Source organism: Arachis stenosperma, chromosome 5 (genome assembly GCF_014773155.1).
Source record: "Arachis stenosperma cultivar V10309 chromosome 5, arast.V10309.gnm1.PFL2, whole genome shotgun sequence".
Taxonomy (NCBI): Eukaryota; Viridiplantae; Streptophyta; class Magnoliopsida; order Fabales; family Fabaceae; genus Arachis; species Arachis stenosperma.
The window spans coordinates 20,116,937-20,139,222 of NC_080381.1; the positions used below are offsets into that span (position 1 = coordinate 20,116,937).

General features: G+C 30.8%; 1 pseudogene; it reads left to right on the top strand.

The window, feature by feature from the left end:
* The first annotated feature begins 452 nt into the window (after positions 1-452).
* On the top strand, positions 453-2,013 carry LOC130983027 (cyanidin 3-O-galactoside 2''-O-xylosyltransferase FGGT1-like; annotated as a pseudogene).
* Positions 2,014-22,286: the final 20,273 nt, after the last annotated feature.

Here is a 22,286-nt window from a genome sequence, read left to right on the forward strand (position 1 = left end):
TGTGAATTTAACTGATAAGCACCCATTATGTCTTAATTCTGATTCTGCTATTTCTAAATACAATCATATTACTCCATCATGTTTAGAATCTGACTCTAGTACTCATTCTTTAAATCATTGCAAATCCAAATTTAATTCTCGTAATTCCAAAGCTATATACAATTGTGATCAGCATGTGAATTTCAATAATAATAATAATAACTCATTATGTCTTGTGTCTAAATGTGTTACTACTAGTCTAACTCTTTGCAAGTCTGATTCTGGTTTACCTAATATTGATTATTCATCTAAATATGCCTTATTATCTAATAAACAAAATTATAACCCAATTGAACTATGACATAAAAGACTTGGTCACACAGCTGTACGTAATGTTATAAGAGTTCTTAATGCATGTGGGAAGTCTGAATATGCCAAAGCTATACTTTTGAACTTGTGTGAATCATGTTCTATATCTAAAATACATGCTATCCTTTCTTGGTCAAATTATGTTTATACATCACCATTAGAACTTTTTTTTTATATTTGGGGACCCTCTCCCAGCTCCCATCACTTCAAGGTCTGAGTATAGATATATATTTTATTAGCTTTATTGATGCAAGAGAGTGTCCCCACCTAATATTTTGGGAGAAAGTTGAAGCACCTCGAAACTCAAAAACCAAATTTGGTTTTATATACTTGTCTGCAATCCACACACAGCACACACGTCAATGGCAGTCATGGAAGAAGCATCTCCTCCTCCTCCAATACACATAGCCATATTTCCATGGTTTGCCATTGCTTCACTTCTCAAACAAACTTGCAAAGAGAGGCCACAGAATCTCCTTCTTCGTCCCGAGAACAACAATCTCAAAGCTTCAACACCTAAACCTTCATCCCCATCACTGTTCCTCACGTCCATGGCCTTCCTCGTGAAGCTGAAACTACTTCTGACGTCCCCTTCTCTCTTTTTCCTCTGATCGCCACAGCCATGGATCAAACAGAGAACTTCAAGAGCTAAACCCGCAGATCTTGTTCTTCGATTTCCAACACTGGCTACCCAACAATCAACATAACTCGAAAACTCGGCATCAAATCCATGCAATACTGGATCCTCTATCCGTTTGCAATGGCCTACTTTGATAAAGGACCAAGACAGAGACAGAGTCAAGGGAATGATTTAACGGAATCTGATCTCATGAAACCTCCACCAGGGTTTCCCGCTTCATCGGTGAAGCTTCATGCACACGAGCTTCGCTTCGTAGCTTCCACAATGAAATGGGAATTCGGAAGCGGTGTTCCGATATATGATCGGTTCAGAATTGGAAGAGAGTTAGCAGATGCAATTGGGTTCAAAGGTTGCAGAGAAATCGATGGTCCGTACACTGATTTCTTGGAGAATTTTTACAAGAAGCCATGCTTGCTTTCCGGGCCTCTCTTGCCAGAGCCGTCAAACATTGCTTTAGAAGAGAAATGGAAATCATGGCTTGATCGATTCAAACCCGGTTCAGTGGTTTATTGTGCTTTTGGAAGCGAAACCCCTTTGCAACAAAGCCAGTTTCAAGAACTGTTGCTTGGTCTTGAACTAACCGGTTTGAAGAAGCATTACCAGAAGGATTTAAAGAAAGAGTTGAGGAAAGAGGAGTTGTGTACGGTAGATGGGTGCAGCAACAATTGGTTTTGGAGCACCCTTCTGTTGGGTGCTTCATAACACACTGTGGTTCAGCTTCCATAACGGAGGCTCTTGTGAAGACGTGTCAGATTGTGCTGCTGCCACGTTTTGGATGAGTATGGAGTTGAAGGTTGGAATTGAAGTTGAGAAAGGTGAGGAAGATGGGTTGTTTACAAAAGAGAGTGTGTTCAAAGCTGTTAAGATTGTGATGGATGATGAAAGTGAAGTTGGAAGAGCGGTGAGAGAAAATCATAGGAAGGTTAAGAATTTCTTATTAACCAAAGATTTTGAGACTTCTTGCCTTGATAGTTTTTGTCGCAAGCTTCAAGATCTTTTGTGATTTTCTGTGTTTTTCTTCTAGTGGGAGCAATAGTTGTGTGTAAAAGAAATGAAAAAAAAAAAGTGTGAAAATGAAAAAAAAAAAAAAGAAACGTTAGTTAAACAATAACTATTTTGAACAATATGAACAATTACTAATCAAATAAAAATACATTACATTTTTAAATTATCTACTTAAATTTTAATATTAAAATAACCATTCGTACACCTAGTGAAATGAACATCTGATATATCTATTCTTCACATTGTTTAGTATTTTCATTGTCTACCTATACTTTTTTAAAAAAAATAAAAAAGACAACAAACAATAAAATTATAATTTTTTAATTTCTTTTGGTGGATTAAAAAAGTTATATTACCAATAAATAATTTTATAGTCATTATGATTGCGTTTATTTCTAAGAATAGAGTAAGACAATACATTAAGAACAAGACATAAAAAATAAAAATATAATTTTTTTATCAAAATAAATATAAAATATATTAATTTAATATTTTTAAATATAATATTTTTATTTATATTTTATTTACTAAATACAATTTTATGTTTCTATGTGTTTCGTCTTTATAAATAAATACAGTTTATATGATTAATAATATAAACAAATAAAAATCTAACTAACACCAGCATATATTTTCTAGTTTTTATCGGATGTCACCCAGGACCAGGAGTGAAGCTAACACAAAATTTTGAAAGAGTTTAAAATTTAATTTTCTAATATAAGAAAATTAAAATAAAATATTTAAAAAAGCAAAACCAAAATTTATTTTTAATTTATTAAAAAAAATTAAAATTTAGGGAGTCATCGTCCCTTGGATATGAGAGGCAGACTCCGATTCCGATGTCATCTATGTAGCCATAGTCCTCTCTAGAAAGCGTGCAACTTGAATATTTTCGAAAACAGAACAATCGCCTCGGAGCAAATCTTGAAAACAGCTTCGGTGGTAATGGAAAAAATGTTGAGAGCACTATTAATATAACCCCACCCTTTTTTTCTTATGTGTTTATTCCAATTCTCTATTTAAGTTATTTTCTTACATTATTGAAAAATTATATTTTTACCCTTATATTGATCGCCTAATTGGACCTAGTATTTGTACTCTATTCTTCTATGTGAATGGAATTTGACCTTAAAAAAAAATAAAATATAAGGTACAGATCAAAGTTTAAAGATATGTTTACGTAGCAAAATATAAATCATATATTTTAAAGGCACACTTTTCACTTAAAACTGTAACTCTTTACAAAGAAAAGCGTCACCTAATGGAAAAAAGTAAATTAGAAGATTTAAGAGAAGAAATAATTAAATTATCAAAATTAATAGATCAAAAATTAATGATTTTAACCAATGTTAATTGTAATGACACCGAATTCTTAAAATCAATACAAAATGACTTTTCTCAAAATCTTTATTTTACTATAAGTTTTATTGAAAGACTTCAAAAACCTGAAAAAACTTATTTTTCACACGGAATTTCTAAAAAATGCTACCATAGAAATGATTCCCCACATCTTTATCATACTTTTAACCCATAATTAAATTCTATAGTAGATATGCTTGAAGAAATATTAGTATCCATAAAATTTCAAAGAAATAAGGAAAAAAAGAATCCCAAAGAAGAAAAATTTTAAAATATAATCAACATAACAGACTTAAAAGTAAAACCACCATTGAAATTATGAATATTGAAGAAAAATTAGAAGAAGTTACAATGCTTTTTAAACAATTAAAAATGGCTCAGGAAAATAATATTATGGAACATGGTTTTCAAATAGAAGAAGAATTAGTAAATTCTGAAAATATAGAAAATGAAGAATACATTCTAGATTATTCAAGTGACGAAGAACCAGCAATTCCAATACAAGTAAAAAATGAAGCTGGAACATCTAAGGATAATCAATCTCAATTTAAATGGGAAACAGGTTTTGATAATTATGCTTTTAAAAAAGGATTTATAAATAAAGATTCAAAATATACAAAAATACCATCAAAATACGTTCCTAAAATCTAGGAAATGGAGGGAGAAAGAATGCTTGACTTAGACTGTAAAAAAATAAAAAAGAAAATTTCAAAAATTGGTTGAATTCCTTTTTATTAGAAGCTTTTACTAATTCAAAGTTTAGTAAATTGTCTGGAAGAGATATTTGGAATTACACAGGGTTTCATACTAAAGGAACTATAAGAGATTATATGACATCAATAGAAAACCAAATAATAGAAGATTTAGCAACAAAAACAATAGCTTATGATAAGATATTATATATAATGATGATTCTATATAAAGAATTTTTTGGAAAAAAATATTATAGATCATAGACAAGAAGTCTATAATAAAGAATATCAAGAAGCAAAAAACCATTTAGCTAATATTCAGATATATGATCTATGTAATGTGGAATCTTATATATGCGAATATAGAATACATTATTACAAATTAAAAGAAGAAGATAAAAATCATTATCTTAGTATGTATATAACAAAACTTCCATATCCTGCTAATGAATTTATAATGGGAAGATTTATAAGAGAAATAAATAGAGGGACAATTGAAAATAATTTTGGTAGAGCAACCTCTGCAATAAGAGAGGAAATAAAAGAACGTTGTATGCAAGAAGCAACTCAAAAAAGATTTGCGAATATAACTAGAATTTGTTGTCAGGATAATGAAGAGATACCCCAAAAATATGGTCTTAATAAAAATTTTCAAAGAAAAAGAAAATATCAATTTAGAAAAAGAAAATACTATCCAAACTGGAGAAAAAAGAGGTATTTTAGAAAAAGAAATAACGATAAAAACAAAAGACAAAGAAATGACTATTACCCGAATAAAAAAGAAAATTGTAAGTGTGGACACTATGCAAATGAATGCCCGAAAAAGAAGGATAAAAAAGATCTTACTAAACAAATAGAAATTGCTAAGTCTTGTTTCATGGAACCATTAGAGGAATCCGATGATAACTTAGACTATATTTTTGAATATGTCTCGAAAACAGACTCAGAGACTGAGTAATAATACCACATTTATTACTATAAAAATAACAGAAAAGTTTATAAATGCTTTCATAGATTCTGGAGCAACACAATACTTTGCTAGTTCAAATATAAAACTTGATTGGAAAAAATTAAAGAAACCATTAAGAGTTAGAATAGCTGATAAATCAATACATAAAATTGACAAAAAAACAGAGATGGTTGAAATTTTTATTCAAAATTATAGGTTCATTGTTCCATCTATATATATGTTAGATTCTGGAATGGATTTTATCATAGGAAATAACTTTTTAAAGCTATATCATCCATTCATTCAAGAATTAACATATATAGTTTTAAAAGCTCCACACGATTCTTCAATAAATCAAAAATCAAAACGCATAAAAATACCGACTACTACTATAGATAAGATTTTAAAATTTAAAATATTTTCTATATTAGAAACATGTTATTTAAATTTATACTTTCAGATAAATATCCCAAAAAATAATCTTGAAATAAAGATAGAAGAACTTTTGGATAAAATTTGTACTGAAAATCCTTTAGATATTAAAAATACAAATAACGAATTAGTAAGTATTAAATTAAAAGATCCTACAAAAGAGATAAATGTTCCAAATAAAATTCCTTATTCCGCAAGAGATAGAGAAGAGTTTTCATTAGAATGTAGAGATCTTTTGGAAAAAGGAATTATAAGATTAAGTAAAAGTCCTCATGCATTTTTACAGATTTTTGTTTTTTGTGGTTGTTTATAGATTTAAAAGCGTATCACTAAAAGTGTTGCTTTTAGAGAGAAAGTGTTACCCTTAATCGTTAACTTGACTCTGATACCAATTTTTTTAAAATCGTCTTTTCTTTTAATTTCTTTTTCGAAATTTCTATTAACTCTTCGAATAAGTTTATAATAATTTGCCAATTCATAATAAAAAATATTGACCATATTACTATTATTTATAATTCTGATTTTATTTTTATAGTTTTTCAATCTTATTTTAGTTTATAATATTCTTTTTTGCATGGATTATTGTATATAAAATATTTTATCTGTTTGTCTTTTTCTTTAATATAATTTCTCAAATCCTCAAAAACCTCTTTTATTTCTACATTTTCTGTTGCTTCTAAATATCTTTTTAATTTTTCAACTTCATTCTCCATTTTTTCTTTCAACAGCTTTAATTCTTTTAAGTTATAATATGGTTTTCCAGGCATTCATAAATTTTTTAAGTTTAACTCTAACTTGTTTATATTTATTCTTATTTCTATCCTTTTTATTATAAGGTCATTAATTTCGATTTGAAGATTATTTAATTCCCTTTTTATACTCATTTATTTTATTTTTTAATTTTTTCGCTCTTTTTCTTTTTATTTTATTTTCTGGTCTTTCAATTTTCGTATGCTTCATTATTCAGAATTTCTGCAAATTCTATCATCGATTCATCACTATTTTCTAGAGATTCTATCGTTTTTTCTAGCTCTTCAACTTATCTTTTCAATTTGTCATAGATTATTTTTAGAGCTTCAAATGCTCTTTGATTTATTTCAGAAAACTGTAAATAATTCAACCGATTTTCTCTTTCAAAGAGCTCTTGTTTCTTGTCTTGATAAGTTACATATATTTTTTCTTTATTTATTGTCATAATTTAGTGTTTAGGGTTTCATTTAATTTTTTGACCTTTTTTGTTAATTCTTTTATTTCAGAATTTTCTTTTTTAATCTTTAATTTAGATAAACTTAAAGGACTATTAATTTTAGATTCTCTTATTTGAAAATTCGATGAAACTAATTTTCCTGATGGTTCTTTTAATAATAGAACTGGGTTTTCAATAGCTTTATATTTTGGTATTTCTGTCTTTACAATTTTCTGAAATAATTCATCGACATAAATTCTTTCTCTGTTTTTAAATATTATACTGTGATGGCTATTTGTTAAAGCATAATTTATTGCATATGTAATTGAAAATGGTTAATCGTCTTGTTCCATTAGACTCTTTCTGTGAAATTTATAAGCCAAACTTATAGATTTTCCAAGATTTTCAGTTGATAAGGGTATAGCATATCCAAGATGGGCATTGAATTTAACATTTACATTTGCCAAGTTTCCATGAACAATTCCAATTATTTGATCTATTGGGTCATCAGTAATTCTTTTATCACAGATTGCTAAGCTTATTGGTGAATTAATTCCTTTCATATATGTAGATTTGATTAAGACTTGTATAGTACTAATATGAATCCATCCAATTTAAATCTTTTTTGTTGATCCTTAATTTTCTCAATCTGTTTACTTAATTCTTCATCATTTATCAAAGCTATTTCAAATTCTCCATTGGCGGATTTTATCTTTATAGGGGCTTCAAGTTGAATTTTTCCATAGTATATTATATTTTTTCTATTAAAAACTTCTTTTAAAAGATTTTGTTTATTAAAATTTTCATTTGATTTGAGATTTAATTCTATTTTTAGAACAACCTGTTTTTCATTATCTAATAAAGCAGTTAATATATAATAATCAGATTCTTCTGTTAATTCTAAATTTTCTAAATAATTCATAATTGAAAGACTAGGATGAAGATGTACCTTTCTGGAGAAAAACTTCCTTTATTTAGTATATTTTACATAAGGTGTTTTTATCTCCAGAGGGGAGATTGTAGATACTAACTCCAGAGGGGAGTTTAGAACTATTTTCCCTAAGGGAATTCTTCTTCAGACTATAGAATCGCCTCGGCAGCTTCCTCCTTGCTCTCCTAGCATATGAGTACTCTTAGCCTCCTACTTTCTATTGTCTGATGCCTTCTACAATTGCCTAAGCAATCTATTTATAATAGTTGGGTTTGATGGACAATCCCCATCCTTACCCTTCTTATGACGTCATTGCTTACGTCATTGTTTGCTATCTTGCACCAGCTACATTGTTGGTGCTTTATGACCTAAGTGCTTATGTCACTATGCAATAATGTTAAGAGATGCTTCAGATGCACTGTCTTCCTCTTTTATCATGTGACCCTCAGATGCATTGTCCTCTTCTTTCATCATGTGAGTTGATTCCGTTTTATTATTGCTTTCTTCAGATAACTCTGAGGCACATAGCTGGCACTTGTGGTCTTCTCTGTCTTTTATCAAATAGCAGAGATTCCTCTTTATCCCTTCAAGGAGCTTTTCTAAAAGTCCGAATAAGTTGTAGAATGCTGATTCAAATTCCACCAAGAGTCTCATCTCTCTATCTTCAATTTCATTTCTTTTACTGGACACAAGCAAATTATTTCTACTTTTATAATTAATCCTTGTGTGAGATTCCTTCGTTATTTTTTGAGTTCTTTCAAAGATCCTTGCTAATGTGCTGGCTAGCCTTCCTTCATGACTATAAATTGTTAAGTCTTGAATCTGATCAATTGGTTGAAAATTTCCTGGGAAAACGGACATGAATATTACTTTGGTGTGCTGGAACCAAGCATTCTTCTTCTTCATTAAAAATAGGTTGACCATTTGTAAATTTTAGGGATATATCCCTTGGATTTACATTGTCAATCATATTTTTAAATCTCTTTACTGCATCGACGAATCCTGCAGGAAACTCACTAATAATTTTTAGATCATTAAAAATTAAAATTGTATCAATTAATCCATACTGAAAAAACTGATAAGTATCAAATGGAGAAGCATCTGGAAAGATAACCAGCTTTGTTAACTGTTCTTTGGCAACAGGATAATATTCCAAAATTATCATTTTTTCTTCAGTCCAATTCAGGACTATATTAAGGGTTTCTCTGAGATTTGATCTACAGACCCTTTTCTTTTCCTTGATCTCTGCCCTTGTAGGAATGTTTCTTATTATTCATGTTCTCTGGGCTTGAACTGGAGCTTTATCTGCTCTTTTTAGGGTTTGCTCTGGATGAAGAGCTTCATATTCCCTGAAGGATTCCTTTGCCTCTTCTAATGTTAAAAATCCTCCTTTATGAATTATCCTTGATTGATGTGTGAATGGCGTTGCTTTTTCCCAGGCATCATATACTCCTTTCATGGGGCCATTATAGATTACATAATATTTTTTATCTTGGGTGGATTTTTTAATAATTTCAGCAATCGTTTTATTTTCTGAAATTTTTTCTTCACCTGATTTGTCCACCATGCTTAGCTGGCCGAACTCTGATGGTTTTGCTTGTTGTGTTGATTTTATTGCCTCAATGGCCTTCTTGAGGGATTGGATCTGTGTCCTTATTTGCTGACAATGCTTGCATTTTTCGAGCTCTTGCTCATATTTGTGAATTTCTTGATCTAATGTGTTGTAGATGAACTCCATTCTCTTGTTAATGTATCTGCAATAACATTTTTGTCACCCTTAATATATTCAATTTTTATTGGATATTGTAACAAAAATAATTGCCATCTTACCAATCGTCCATGATTATAATCAACTTTTAAATTATATCGTATGAAACCTGTTAGGTAACTTGAATCTGTCCTTAATATAAATTTTCTGGGTAGTAAATCAATTTTCCATTTCTTAAGAGATTTAATTGCTGCTAGAGTTTTCTTTTCATGAGTAGTATATCTCTGTTCTGTTGGAGTAAAAGTCCCTGAAATATACCTGCAAAGTAATTCTTTTGGGAAATATTTAGAATCTAGTGATTCTTTTTCTTGTTCCAAACTTTTTATAGCTTTCTTAGCTTTTAGACATCCTGACCAGGTTATGTCTGAAGCATCTGTTTCTACTATTAAGTAGTCATTTTCTTCTGGAATATAAAGTTGTGAAAGTTTTTCACATAATTTTTTAATCCTTTGAATTTGCATACTGTCTTTTTCATCCCATTTTCATTCTTTTTTAGTACTTATTTTTGGAAATAAGCTTTTAGTGTATTCTATTATATTCTTTAAAAATCCTTGATCAGAAATATAATTTATACATCCTAAAAATCTTTGTAATTGTTTTCTATCTTCTATTTTATTAGGAAATAAATTTACTTTTTCTAGGACATTTGGCTGAAGTTTTAGCTTTCCTTGAGTGGATAGAATTAATCCAAGAAATTCTATTTCTTGTTTTGCTATTCTTGCTTTCTTTTTGCTAAGAACTGATCCTTTTTCTTTACATCTTTCTAAAACTATTAATAATTTTTGAAGATAATCTTCTTTATCCTGTTTTGTAAAAATTAGTATATCATCAATGTACACTAAAACAAATTCATTTAACTCTTTTAGATTTTCTTCCATAAATCTTTGATAAATACCTGGGACTTGTTTTAATCCGAATGGTAATACATTCCATTCATAGAGCAACACACTTGTTGATTCTTTTGTTGGGCAAGTAAAAGCAGTTAATTTCTTTGTTTCTTCATCTAAACGAAGTTGCCAATATCCTGATTTTGCATCAAGAGATAAAAACCAAGTTGCTCCTTTGATTTTTTCTAAAATAGAATCTTTTCTTGGAAGTTTATGAGCATCACCAATAGTTGCTTCATTCATCTTCTTATAGTTAATAACCATTCTTCGTTTTCCCCTTTTAATTTCATTATTGTTTTCGACATAAAAGGCTGGAGCTGCATGAGGTCTTTTACTTAATCTTATAATTCCTTTTTCCAAAAGATCTCTACATTCTAATGAAAACTCTTCTCTATCTCTTGCGGAATAAGGAATTTTATTTGGAACATTTATCTCTTTTGTAGGATCTTTTAATTTAATACTTACTAATTCGTTATTTGTATTTTTAATATCTAAAGGATTTTCAGTACAAATTTCATCTAAAAGTTCTTCTATCTTTATTTCAAGATTATTTTTTGAGATATTTATCTGAAAGTATAAATTTAAATAACATGTTTCTAATATAGAAAATATTTTAAATTTTAAAATCTTATCTATAGTAGTAGTCGGTATTTTTATGCGTTTTGATTTTTGATTTATTGAAGAATCGTGTGGAGCTTTTAAAACTATATATGTTAATTCTTGAATGAATGGATGATATAGCTTTAAAAAGTTATTTCCTATGATAAAATCCATTCCAGAATCTAACATATATATAGATGGAACAATGAACCTATAATTTTGAATAAAAATTTCAACCATCTCTGTTTTTTGGTCAATTTTATGTATTGATTTGTTAGCTATTCTAACTCTTAATGGTTTCTTTAATTTTTTCCAATCAAGTTTTATATTTGAACTAGCAAAGCATTGTGTTGCTCCAGAATCTATGAAAGCATTTATAAACTTTTCTATTGTTTTTATAGTAATAAATGTGGCATTATTACTCAATCTCTGAGTCTGTTTCCGAGACATATTCAAAAATATAGTCTAAGTTATCATCAGATTCCTCTAATGGTTCCATGAAACAAGACTTAGCAATTTCTATTTGTTTAGTAAGATCCTTTTTATCCTTCTTTTTCGGGCATTCATTTGCATAGTGTCCTTCTTCTTGACAATACCAACACTTACAATTTTCTTTTTTATTCGGGCAATAGTCATTTCTTTGTCTTTTGTTTTTATCGTTATTTCTTTTTCTAAAATACCTCTTTTTTCTCCAGTTTGGATAGTATTTTTTTTTCTAAATTGATATTTTCTTTTTCTTTGAAAATTTTTATTAAGACCATATTTTTGGAGTATCTCTTCATTATCCTGACAACAAATTCTAATTATATTCACAAATCTTTTTTGAGTTGCTTTTTGCATACAACGTTCTTTTATTTTCTCTCTTATTGCAGAGGTTGCTCCACCAAAATTATTTTCAATTGTCCCTCTATTTATTTCTCTTATAAATCTTCCCATTATAAATTCATTAGCAGGATATGGAAGTTTTGTTATATACATACTAAGATAATGATTTTTATCTTCTTCTTTTAATTTGTAATAATGTATTCTATATTCGCATATATAAGATTCCACATTACATAGATCATATATCTGAATATTAGCTAAATAGTTTTTTGCTTCTTGATATTCTTTATTATAGACTTCTTGTCTATGATCTATAATATTTTTTCCAAAAAATTCTTTATATAGAATCATCATTATATATAATATCTTATCATAAGCTGTTGTTTTTGTTGCTAAATCTTCTATTATTTGATTTTCTATTGATGTCATATAATCTCTTATAGTTCCTTTAGTATGAAACCCTGTGTAATTCCAAATATCTCTTCCAGACAATTCACTAAGTTTTGGATTAGTAAAAGCTTCTAATAAAAAGGAATTCAACCAATTTTTGAAAATTTCTTTTTCATTCTTTTTACAGTCTAAGTCAAGCATTCTTTCTCCTTCCATTTCCTGGATTTTAGGAACGTATTTTGATGGTTTTTTTGTATATTTTGAATCTTTATTTATAAACCCTTTTTTAAAAGCATAATTATCAAAACCTGTTTCCCATTTAAATTGAGATTGATTATCCTTAGATGTTCCAGCTTCATTTTTTACTTGTATTGGAATTGCTGGTTCTTCGTCACTTGAATAATCTAGAATGTATTCTTCATTTTCTATATTTTCAGAATTTACTAATTCTTCTTCTATTTGAAAACCATGTTCCATAATATTATTTTCCTGAGCCATTTTTAATTGTTTAAAAAGCATTGTAACTTCTTCTAATTTTTCTTCAATATTCATAATTTCAATAGTGGTTTTACTTTTAAGTCTGTTATGTTGATTATATTTTGAAATTTTTCTTCTTTGGGATTCTCTTTTTCCTTATTTCTTTGAAATTTTATGGATACTAATATTTCTTCAAGCATATCTACTATAGAATTTAATTGTGGGTTAAAATTAAAGTATGATAAAGATGTGGGGAATCATTTCCATGGTAGCATTTTTTAGAAATTCCGTGTGAAAAATAAGTTTTTTCAGGTTTTTGAAGTCCTTCAATAAAGCTTATAGTAAAATAAAAATTTTGAGAAAAATCATTTTGTATTGATTTTAAGAATTCGGTGTCATTACAATTAACATTGGTTAAAATCATTAATTTTTGATCTATTAATTTTGATAATTTAATTATTTCTTCTCTTAAATCTTCTAATTTACCTTTTTCCATTAGGTGACGCTTTTCTTTGTGAAGAGTTACGGTTTTAAATGAAAAGTGTGGCTTTAGAATGTATGGTATATATTTTGCCACATAAGCATATCTTTAAACTTTGATCTGTACCTTATATTTTACCAATATAAAATATTTGTTTTGATTTTTTTTTTTTTTTGTGCATCGTATTAGGCCTTTTGTTGTACTAATATTCAACCGGGCCTGTAGTTTTTGAACCCATAATTTATGATTTAATATGGTAAAGGTGGTTTATAATAATAATAATAATAATAATAATAATAATAATAATAATAATAATAATAATAATAATAATAATAATAATAATACACTCTTTTTTGTTAAAAACAAGTAAGATAAATAATGATATTTTAAAATTCATATTAAAATATTTTTTTAATAGAAATATGATTTTAGAAATATGACATTTTTGATTATATTAAATATAAAAATATCAAATAGTTTTAACTTTAAATTTCTTGTAGAATAATCTCTAATAATTTTATTATTATTATTATTATTATTATTATTATTATTATTATTATTATTATTTAGTATATATATATATATATATATATATATATATATATATATATAAATCTAATGAATAAATTTATTAAATACAAAAAATTATGGTACAATATTATTATGCAATTAATAATTATAATAATTTTATTTTGGGTAAAGTACTAAATTAGTCCTTTACATTTGGACGTAATTCTGTTTCAGTTCTTAAGGTTTAAAGTGTCATATTTGAATCCAAAAAAGTTTCATTTAGCTTCAATTTAGTCTCACGGTGAGATCAAAGTTAAATAATTAACTAAATGTCCTACATGACAGCAGTACAAGAATAAGGTCGATAATTTCAAGAATAAATACAAGCTCCAGAGGCACAAAATCAACTGTGGATGTATCAATACATTTATTTATTATTCTCCTTAGTTCTATAAAAAATATTTTATTTAAATTATAAAAAATAATAAATAAAACTATTGATGCATCCACAATTGATTTTGTGCCTTTGAAACTTGTACTTATTCTTCAGATTATCGACCTTGTTCTTCTACTGCTGTCTTGTAGGATATTTCATTAATTATTTAACTTTGACCTCACTGTGGGACTATATTGAAGTTAAATGAAACTTTTTTGGATTCAAATAGGACATTTTAAACTTTAAGAACCACAACAGGATTACGCATAAACGTAGGAGATTAATTTAGTACTTTACCCTTTTATTTTATTTGTTTTTAGACGGAGGACTGTTATGTCTAACGGAGAAAAATATTGGGGATTGATCTGTATATTAATTTTTCTTGGGGACTAAAATGTCTGTTTTTAAAATCCTTGAGGACTGATCTGGGTAATTACTCTGCCGAAAAATAAACTGGAGATTGATTTATCTGTGAGAGTAAAATTTTGGAGATTAATTTGTGTATTAATTTTTTGGGTAATGCTAGGTAGACAAAAAAAAGCCAGAATTTGCCTTATTTAGCATTAATTAATTGTCGTAACAATTAATGAATAATGAATGCTAAATAAGATAAGTTATGACTGTTTTTGACTGATTTTCTTTGATTATCAAACATTTTCGTAATTTTTTTTAGAACTAAAATATCCACTTTTAAAATTTTTGAAGACTAATTTAAATAATTACTCATATTTTTTATTCTTACATCTTGCCTTCAATAGATTGTAGTTACAAGTTTGGGATCCGATCCATATTGGTCGTCGATTGGTTTTAAAGTTTTTAATTTTTAGTTTTTCTAATTTTTGTAATTTTAGTTTTTAGTTTTCATCTTGTTTTAAATATTTTTTATTTTTATTTTTTGTTGTTGGAAGCAAATATATTAGATTATTGGTTAGTAAGGCCTATCTGTCTAAAAGGGAACAATATTAATAGGACATTAAATAATTTATGATTAATCAAACGGTCTTTTTTAAAATCATAAAAAACTAGACAGTAAGACACTTACCTGTGTCAGAAGTACAGGGTGAAATTCTCCACTTATAGCCCCAACCCAAATGTTGAAGTCAAAAGGTACATAAGTTGTCTTTCAACGTGGCATAATTCCGGGCTGGCACACATTTCCAGTTTGCATGCATGCAAAACTTTTCCCATTGAATAAAAAAATGAATCTCCCTGGATAAGTTTCAGAAACACAAAAACTAATAATATTTGTTAAAAAAAATTATTCAAAATTTACTTTTTTTTTTTGTTGTACTTTAAATACATTTTTCTTATGTTAAAACATATTATTTTTCATATTTTAAAAAAATAAGAACACTTGCCAGCTGGTAGAACTTTTGCTAATTAATTCTAAATAAAAATAGTTAATAATCAATTTAAATATTCCTGAAAAAAGTCTACCATCTATTTTCACCTTCTATGCAATTCTCTAAGATAGCATTTATTTTGAGATATTAAAACAGAGATTGAGGAACTGAAATTTAGTATCATATTTATTGGCTTAGAGATTGATACTAAAATTTTAGTCTCTATCTCCAAAATTTTAGTATTTCAGTACTTCTAAAAAGTGGGAATACAGAGAACTAAACTTTTTTAGAATAAAGACTGAAATTTAATAATATTTTATACCTAAAATTTCCTCATTTCAATTAATTAATTCCAACTTTACTCTTTGTGCTAATTAAATTAAAGTTTCATCCTTATCTTAGTTTCTATCTTTCATTTTACACCAAATACAATACTAAAACTTATTCTATCTCTGTTTTTTAATTCTGGTCTCTCAGTGTCAGTCTCTCTCTCAGTCTTTATCTCTCTTGCAAACGCTAGTTAAGAGACTAACAATTTCTCTACCGTGCCATAAATATTTGCTTCATGGACATAATTATTCGCTAAAAAAGGCCGTGCAAAATAGTAAAAAAAAAAAATTTACACTCTTTTTTACTTTTTATTAACACACCGAAATTTTTGTCATCTTAGATTCTAAGTATTTCAGGAATTATATAAAATAAGATGACTAATTAATTTATGTTGTAAGCATGAACTTAATGTGATTTTAATTTATTAGAAATGCTAGATGTACAAATAATTTTTAACCAAATTTCTCCCTAACCTTTTTTTTATTATTTAAAAAAGAGCCACTTATTAGCTTCCAATTGGGATTTTTCTGTAGCTTCCATTCCAACATTAGGACTAACCAGTTATACATCAACAACACACTCAATGCAGTCATCATCTGTATCCATATAATTCCAATCTCAATAACAAGTCACACAGTCATGTTCCCCATGCTCTTTAATTTTAACTACACTCCCACTTTTGAAAACGGTGGTTTCTTCCCTGTAGAGCTCTGGACGTGAAATTCGGGATGTGGCTCTCCAATGCATTGTGCATGCTTGACAATGCAAGAGCTGGAGAATGCATTAGATATATGAGAAAACCTCCATCCCAGTTTCTAATTATGTGTCTAAAGAACTTAGCGTATTCAAACGAACATAAAATGATTTTCTGAGGTTTATATATTCATTCCATTAGATAATTAAGGCTTTCAGTAAGAATTACGTTCAACACTTAATAACACAATCCTGCACGTATACACTGAAAGTTAACTATACTTCTTAGATTGCATCATTAAGAGTTGATGGTGATTCTCATAGAGGATCTTAGTTGTCTACCAGAATAGATAGACAAAAGTTGAAAAATCATTTTTTTTTATTAAAAACCACTAGTTAATATTAATAAGAACTAAAGTGGATTTTATTTCATTAGATATTTTTTTTAGTTTCTACTGTTCAGTAAGTTAAAGATTAATTTATCGTGAATCAAAATTTATTTAAAATTTATAATTAGTACCGAATCCTACTAAAGAGATAATGAAAAATCTAAACAATGTGAACAATGGACTGCAGATTTAGTTCAATACATGTAAAAAATAAAAAATACTCTACAAATTACCTAAATAAAAAAATTCATTTAGTTATTCCAAAAAAATAACCATTCCAAATCCTAATTTACCAAAACATTTCACTCCAATATCCTCTTTTTTTTCAATCGGTTGTCACCCCCTGGCCCCTACCTTTATCAATAATTATCCCACTTCACGGTCATTGCTTGGCTTGCCACGCCCCGCCACTAGTGCTCCTCACCCGTAGTAAAAATAACCATTCACTTATGGATAAAAATAATCATTTGCATATTTAATGAATTAAACATCCAACGTATTTTAATTATATATAACGAAATCCAATCCAATTAAAATAATCATCTACATAAGAATTAAAATAACCATCTGCATACCTACTAAAATGACCATCTTAAACTGGCCATTGAAATAAAAGAAAGAGGAGAGCGACCATGATCAAGCTCCCTTCACTCCACGTAAAGGGTGATGAACGTACCAAAATGCAGCCATGTATGACAACGTATGTTGTTCGGATCTATCGTGGAAGGCGACGTTGTCGGTTGAAGGATGGACGGCGACGACTGGCGTCTGGGCGGCAGCGGAGGAGCATGCACGGCCGGCGGCGGATAGGCAGCGAGAAGAAGGCTGTCTGGGAATTGTGCGGCGCGATCGCATGTTCGCGGAGAGGTGTGATGCTGTCGGCTGAAGGATGAGCGACAGCTAGGGTCTGGGCAGCAGTGAATTGAGGGAGAGGCTGCACAGCCGGTGGCAGTTGGGTAACAAGAAAGAGACTATCCAGGACTTGTGCGGCACGATCGAACGTTCGCGGACAGGTTGGGCGGCATCGGCTGAAGGCTGGGCGGCGGCCGCGTCTAATCGAAAATCGAAAAAGTGAAACAACAACTAGATTACTTTGTAGACCGAAATTTATGAATAGAGGAAGGAAGTTAGCGTGATAACGAGTATAACTGATATAGTTTAATTTAAAATTTTTATTTTTTAAATTTTAAAATTTAAAATAACTAATAATTAATTAAAAGAATTTATTCTATTTTTCTTTTTTATTCCATTATTTACTTTGTTTATCTCCCTCTTTATTTCTCCATACTTTCTCTAACCAGTATGCCAATTTAAATTGGTTTTTTTCGTTAGATATTGTTAGTGTAATGTGTTGCATTATTGTCTGGGCTTATTGTCGGAAAAAAAAAAGGTATTTCTTCAAAAAAAAATCCTGACCAATGACAAAAAAAAAAGGAAGTACTGACCAAAAGAGAATTTATAAAATAATTTATAAAATAAGTAATAGATAACTAAGCTTAGTATAATAAACACGTACAGTACTTCTGACAAAATCATTATTTTTAAAATAAAAAATTATACAATAACAACAATAATGTCTGACTCGCACTCTCATTAGATGGGTGGCTAACATAAGATAAAAAAATATAAAATAAAATAATCAGATCATACACCTATTCATTTAATAGTTTATTTATAGATAAATGTTAGAACTCAATTGATTATATAATTTATAGTTATTAATTAATTATTAATTATTAATATTTTTAATAATATAAATTATATTTAATAATATAAAATTATTTATTTTTTATTAATTAAATATTAACTAAATTTTAATAAAAATACTGACTCTTAAATTTTTTATTTATTTATATGTATAGACAAATAAAAATGTAAAAGTAGGTGCAACTTTGCTTTATGAAAAATAAGTTATTTTGAATATCCTTCAGACGTTTTGCATTTATGCTTATAATAATACGAGGAATAAAAAAAAGAGGCGAGTTATTTGGAGGTTAGAAGATTTGTTATCATCGTTACATCAACAACGATATCATAAAGAAATCACTTTAATAAAAGATATTAAAAATGTCTTTTTTCTTAAAGATATTTATATGTATCAGATTATTATTATTATTATTAGACATTTTTATTAAATTGGTTAATAATTTAATTTTTAATAAATTAAAATAAAATCGGTTTATTATAGCAACAATAATAAATCCAATTATCTGCGTTATAATTATTAGATTCGGTTTGATCTGATCAAATTATACCATCTAAATTGAATATCTTTAAATTTTTGATAAAAAGATAAATATATCTCAGACTTTTTGTTTTGCAGACATTTGAATTTCTAAAAATTTAAAAATACAATTAGATCCCTAAAAAAATTGGATTTATTGTTATTGTTATAAAAAATCGGTTTTATTCTAATTCATTAAGAAATTCAAAAATAATCGGTTGATTAATACGTCCAATAATAATACGGCACATAAACGTCTTTACAAAAAGACGTTTTACGCGTCTTTATGAAAGCATTTCCCTATCTATAATCTGTTAACTTTGCCACTTCTATAACAATTTTTTAGTAAAGATTGGAAACTCTAATTTATTCTTTTAATTATTTTTAATATTTAAATAAAAGTGTAAATATATATTTTTTTAAATAAAAAATTTCATAAATTTTATTTAAAAATTAAAATAAAATAATTAAAAGAATAAATTAAATTTTCAATTTTTTTTGTTCGGTTGGTCGGGTACCGGACAGTTCGGAGATGACTTCTGGGTGTAAAGGTGGGTTCCAGCCTCGTTCTGGATCTGGGCGTGAGAAGTGGGAGCGGCCGACTTCCCGAGCTCTTCAAGAGGAATGGGGGTGCCACATGCAAGGACACTCCGACGCTCAAGTCAGAAAGGTGTGCAGGCGGTATGAAAGTAAGAGATATGGTGACGTACACGTACCTTGGGGGAGGGGTAGGACCCTCCCCTTATATATCCTGTCAGTAGGGCATGCCCCACAGAGGAAGGCCTCCTTCCTGAAAGCTTCCTTCCTCACAACTGTCATGCAGCTGGTAGCAGAGGTGTGTGTATCCGGGTCGCAGACCGGACGGGTTGTGCGCGTGAACCCGACCGCGCAGATCGGGTTGCCTGCGGGCTGGGTCGGCCAACGTGCCAGCTGGGCTGGGTCGTAACAGTGCCCCCAATGCGCCAGCCATGGCCGTGAACACCGTGGTTGGTGCGTTCAATTTTCTTGGGTGCGTGTTGTCGCTTTGCCGGCCACTCGTGCTCGGGACGCGCCTTCCATGTGCGTGAACTTCTTTAGTGCAGGGGTCGCCGCTTGATGCTTCGTTTTTCGTGCTGACCATTTAATGCTCATAATGGTTTATTTAAAATCCTGTGTGGAATGACCGTTCTACCCCTGCCTTTCGCGCTTCTTGGGTTAGTTTCTTAGTTTTCCATTCAGTTTTTCCTTCCATTTCTTTACTATCGCCTCATTTCTTTCGCACTCACCTTCTCCATTCCCAATTCGTTGCTGCAATTCCCTGGTTTGCTCACGCCTGCTTCTGCTTCTGCTTTTTGGGCTCTTCAAATCAGTACAATTGCCTTGGTAGGTTCTATTCCTCAATCTTTAGTCTGTATAGCTTTATTTTGTTGTTCATGCCGCTCGCTTTCCTGTTTCGCTTCTGTATGCATGTTGTTTTTCTTATTGGTTTGCACGTTAAACGGCATTTGAGTTAAGTAGATGTACTAGGGGGGTTACCATTCCAGTATGTTGGTCTTTAGGATTTACTTTGGCCATAGATTTATCCCCTGTTTGGCTGTAGTCATCAAATAGGCAAACTGTAGTTTCTGGGCCAGCTCCGATCTCCCGATCTTAGACTAACTGTGAGTGGTGCCCCACTGTAGGTATGGCCTAACGTCCTGTTGCACGGGCTCCCGTCACGAGAGCGTCTTACAACCGGTATGTCTGGGTAACTTTCGACGTGAAGGAGTCCCCTAACCAGATGGGTGTAGAGGAGCTTACCGAGTTCCGTCAATCTGAATACTTGTGCGGTGGGACTGACAAGGAATCCAATTACGAGGTTTTTGTCTCTGCCGCTCACGAGCGGATATACGAACTCAACCTACATTCCTCCTGGATTGCCGACTGAATTTGGTTCTATAAGGCGATGTTCACCCAATTGGGGGTTCGTATCCCTTTTTCGGCCTTTAAAATGGCACTACTCAACCGATGTGATGTGGCGCCGTCTCAGTTGCATTCAAACAGTTGGGCTTCTATCCGCTGTTTCGTGTATTTACTATTGTCCTTATCTATCCGCCCGATTTGACGACTAACAGGCTTCTGTGTTTTGTTGCAGTGTCAATGTCTGCCGAGGTAACAGGACTTGATGCTTTGTTCAACACATTCCTTGCTGGCGATAGCGACGATGAACTAGTTATTGACAATCAGGAGGTGCTCCCAGAGAATAGTGAGAATCAGGGAGTGCCTCCCCATAATGCTACCGAAGTGCCGCCCCATAATGCCGCCGAAACTCAGACTTCGTCCCAACCCGCCCAGGGTGAAGTGGTCGGTACTGGCAGTGGTTCGGGTCCTCAGCCAGACTTCGAGGATGATGAGGTGATTGTTGTTAACAACCCAAAAAAGAGAAAACTGTCTTCTAGCCCCAATGGAGTTCTCACGGTAATGGAGAAGAACTTCGATGCCGAGAACTTTATTGATTCTCAACTGCTCTCCGGCACGGAGGACTTCTTCCATGGCGGGGATCTCCCTTCGCAGGCGAGGTGGATGTATCGTATCCTTCTTCGTGGAGCCACCATAGCGAGGAAAGAGGAATTTGCTCTAGCGGGGACGCATTCGCTACAGAAAAAACTCGAGTCCTATGTTCAAGCCAATAATAAATACAAGGTTAAAGTTGAGTTGCTTCGGAAGCAGCTAGCTAGCGCAGAGGAAAAGGTCAAGACTGCCGAAGAGAAGGCCAAGACTGCTGAGGAGAAGGTGAAGACTTCTGATGCTGCCGTTTCCCGCCTCACCGAGCGAGAGCTTACTTTGGAGGGCCAGCTCAACGCTGCTCAAGGTCGGGTGGCCGGGTTGGAGAAAGAGCGCGACAAGGCTGTCTCGTTGGCCAAGGCTGCCCAGGCTGAAGCTGCTAAATTCAAGAGGAAGCACAAAGAAACTATAAAGCAGGGCAAGAACGCCATTTTGATGACCGATGAGGCTCTTAAAGCTCAAGTGAAGTTGGTGGCTCCTGACTTCGACACTTCGGCCATTCGAGTCTTCAAGACCATTAGGGATGGTAAGATTGTCGATATGCCGAAGAAGTAACTTCGCCTCTCTTGTAACTTTTTGTAAACTTTTGATTAGTGTTTTTAGGGAATATGTTTCCCGTTTGGTCGGCGTGTAACAAACTGTTTGTTTCCCGCTTTGTCGGTAGTCACTTTAACTTTATGCTTTCTTACCATTTGTTGGTAATAAGCTAGTTGGTTATACTTGAATACCGTTTTGCTGGTAATTAGTGAAAATAGGACGTGGTTCGTTTGGTCGCTTAACGCACTGTCCGTAGCACGAGGGTTCCCGGGGTGATCAGTCCTGGGATACCGTGTCGTTTTGACGTTAATTATTTGGCAAAAAATTTATG